Source organism: Oratosquilla oratoria, chromosome 36 (genome assembly GCF_046742065.1).
Source record: "Oratosquilla oratoria isolate Oo_2021 chromosome 36, ASM4674206v1, whole genome shotgun sequence".
NCBI classification, from domain to species: domain Eukaryota; kingdom Metazoa; phylum Arthropoda; class Malacostraca; order Stomatopoda; family Squillidae; genus Oratosquilla; species Oratosquilla oratoria.
In genome coordinates, this window is record NC_134812.1 from 35,160,901 (window position 1) to 35,164,456 (window position 3,556).

Below are 3,556 nucleotides of genomic sequence, written 5' to 3' on the forward strand. Positions count from 1 at the left end.
AGAGTTGGAGTAACGATTCGCAGCGCAGAGATACTGAAATTATTTCAGCCCTGGGCGGGATTTAAATCCAGACCGCCGTAGCGGCGGCCGGGAACTCTACCACTGCGCCACGAGAGAGAGAGAGAGAGAGAGAGAGAGAGAGAGAGAGAGAGAGAGTGTGCGTGTGTGTGTGTGTGTGTGTGTGTGTGTGTGTGTGTGTGTGTGTGTGTGTGTGTGTGTGTGTGTGTGTGTGTGTGTGTGTGTGTGTGTGTGTGTGTGTGTGTGTGTGTGTGTGTTTGTGTGTGTGTGTGTGTGTATGCGTGTGTGTGTGTGTGCGTGTGTGCGTGTGTTTGTGTGTGTTTGTGTGTGTGTGTGTGTATTCACTTGGTCTTTGGATCACGTGTTGGACTCGTGATCGACAGCTATTTCCCTCCTGGAAGAGAGCTCAGAGCTCGTAGGTCCGATCTATGGGTAATGCTATGACCTTGCACACACACACACCCCCAACTCCCCGCCCACGAGAGTTGGAGTAACACCCCTCAGCGCTGCGATACTGATATTATTTCAGCCCCGGGCGAGAGTCGAACCCGGACCTCCGTAGTGGCAGGCCAGAGTTTTAACCACAGCGCCGTGTGTGTTTGTGTGTGTGTGTGTGTGTGCGTGTGTGTGTATTTACCTAGTTGTATTTTACGGGAAGGGGAGCTATGCTCGTGGGGTGCCGTCTTCATATCTCATTTTATCTAAACTATTTTTAAATTCATGTATTGTTTTTGCACACACCACTTTCTCATCTAACTTGTTCCAACTGTCTATTGCTCTGTGAGGAAAGCTGTTCTTTTTCAAATCTCTTCTATAGTTGTCTTTTTGTATTTTCTTTCCGTGTCCTCTTGTATTTCTGTCATCCCATTTTATCAGATTCTCTCTATCAGTAATTTCTATGCCTTTCATGATTCTGTAAATAGCTATCAAATCTCCTCTCTCTCTTCTTTGCTCTAGTGTCTGTAGTTTAAGTTTTTGTAGTCTCTCTTCATATGATAGTTTTGAGAGTGTTGGTGCCAGTTTTGTAATTGCTCTTTGTATTCTTTCAAGTTTTTTTATACATTCTTTTGTACTTGGTGACCATATCGTTGCTGCATATTCCAATCTTGGTCTTATCAGGGTGATTAGGATTTTCCTCACCATTTCTTCATCCAGGTATGTAAATGCCACTTTGATTGTTCTTATTAAATTATAAGTTTCTCCAAAAATCTTATTTATATGTTTCTCAGGTGACATATTATTCATAACAATGACTCCCAGGTCCTTCTCATTTTCTACTCTTTTTATTCCTTCTTCTCCCAAATTATATGATCCTGTTATTCTGTTTTTGCTTTTTCCAAATTCCATTATACTACACTTTTTTGTATTGAACTCCATCTCCCACTTCCTACTCCATTCTTGTACTTTATTTAGATCTCTCTGTAGTGATTCACAATCTTCCTCAGTTTTCACTCTTTTCAGTAGTTTTGCATCATCTGCAAAGAAGCTCATATAGCTTTCAATTCCTTCATCCATATCATTAATATATATAGCAAACATTATTGGGGCCAGAACTGTTCCCTGCGGGACACCGCTTATTACTTCATTCCATTTTGAGTGCTGATCTCTTATCACTACTCTCATTTTTCTTTCTTGCAAAAAGTCTTCCATCCAATTTAGCAATTTACCTTGTATTCCTCCTTCATATTCTAATTTCTTAAGCAACTTCTTATGTGGTACTTTGTCAAAAGCTTTTTTTAGGTCTAGAAATGCACAATCAGCCCATCCATCTCTTTCTTGTATTATATCTATTAGCCTTGAATAGAAACATATTAAATTGGTGACGCATGATCGTCCTTGTCTGAATCCAAATTGCCTTGGATTTAGTACGTTGTTTTTTTTTCAAGTATTTTACCCATCTACTTTTGATAATTCTTTCACATATTTTTGCTATTGTACTTGTTAGAGAGACTGGTCTATAGTTGGTAGGTTCTTCTTTATTTCCTCCTTTATATATAGGTACTATATTTGCTTTTTTCCAATCTTCTGGAACTTTTCCTTCTTTTAAGGAACTGCTTATTATGCTATGTATTTTGTCTGCCAGTTCATTCCTGCATTCTTTCAGAATCCAGTTTGCTATTTCATCTGGCCCATGCGATTTTCTGACATCAAAATTACCCAAGTGTGTCAATATTTCATTCTTTGTTACTTCTATTTCTTCCATAGGGGGGACTTTTTCCTTCCACTCAATCTCTTCAGGTTGTATATTTTCCCTTGTAAACACTGATTTAAAATGTTTGTTCATAATTTCTGCCATTTCCATTTCCTCAGTGTATTCAACTCCTCCTTGTCTTAATTTCTCCAAGTCTTGTTTGTTTTTCAGTTTATTGTTTACAAATCTGTAGAATAGTTTTGGTTGATCTTTACACTTTTCTATAACATCTTTTTCATATTTTCTTTTTTCCTTTCTGCACTTTTGTACATATTCATTTCTATAACCAGTATATATTTTCCATTTTTCAGGTCTTCTGTCTTTTTTCCATCTGGTCCAGGCGTTGTCTCTTTTGTCTTTTAACTCCCTACAACTTTTGTTGTACCAGCATTTTACATATTCTTTTTCTTGTTTTTGTCTTGGGACATACTTTTCCACTCCTTTTTTGTAAATTTTTGTCAAAATATTCCATTTCTCTTCCACTGATGTTTCTTCTTTGTATATTTCTTCCCAGCTTTCTTGTTGGAAGAATTCTCTTATTTTATCAAAGTTTGTTTTTTCATACATCATTCTTCCTTTTCTATATTGTTCATTTCTTTTCATATATTTTTCTTCATTAAGTTCCAGTTCAATCAATATGTGGTCACTTTTACCTATTGGTGTTTTATATTCAATCTTGTCCACTATTCTAGGTTCAGATGTAATTATTAAGTCTAGCCTCGATGGTTCTTCTTCATTTCTATACCTAGTGTTCTCTTGTATCCATTGTGTCATTGAATGGTCAGTAATCATCTCAAGTAGAGCATTTCCCCATGAGTCATCACCACTCTTTACTGTCATTTCTTCCCAGCAGATTTCTTTGCAATTAAAGTCGCCCATCATAACTATTCTTCCTCCGTCTTCCATTATTTTAGTTAATGCTCTCTTTGTGTCCTCTAACATACTTTTATGTTCACTCTCCTCCCATGAGGCTGTTTTCGGAGGCACATAATTGATCACAAATTTTCTGCTCTTCTTATCTCGGTCTTCCACTTCTATCATAATCATCTCTACTGTATTCTTTCCATATATGACACCTTTCACGTTTATATCCTTCTTAGTCAGGAACATAACTCCACCCCCTTGTTTTTTCTCTCTGTTTCTAATCCAATAATTGTATGTATCGTGTCCTACACTGTTGGGTGGTAGTGGGCCTTTTAATTTTGTTTCTACAATTCCCATTATGTCCGGTTCTTTTTCTTTCAAATAATCATTCAGTTCATTCAATCCTGTTATCAATCCATCTATATTTGTGTAAGACACTCTTAGTTTTCTGCCACTTCCATTGTGTTCTCTGTTTCCCTTATG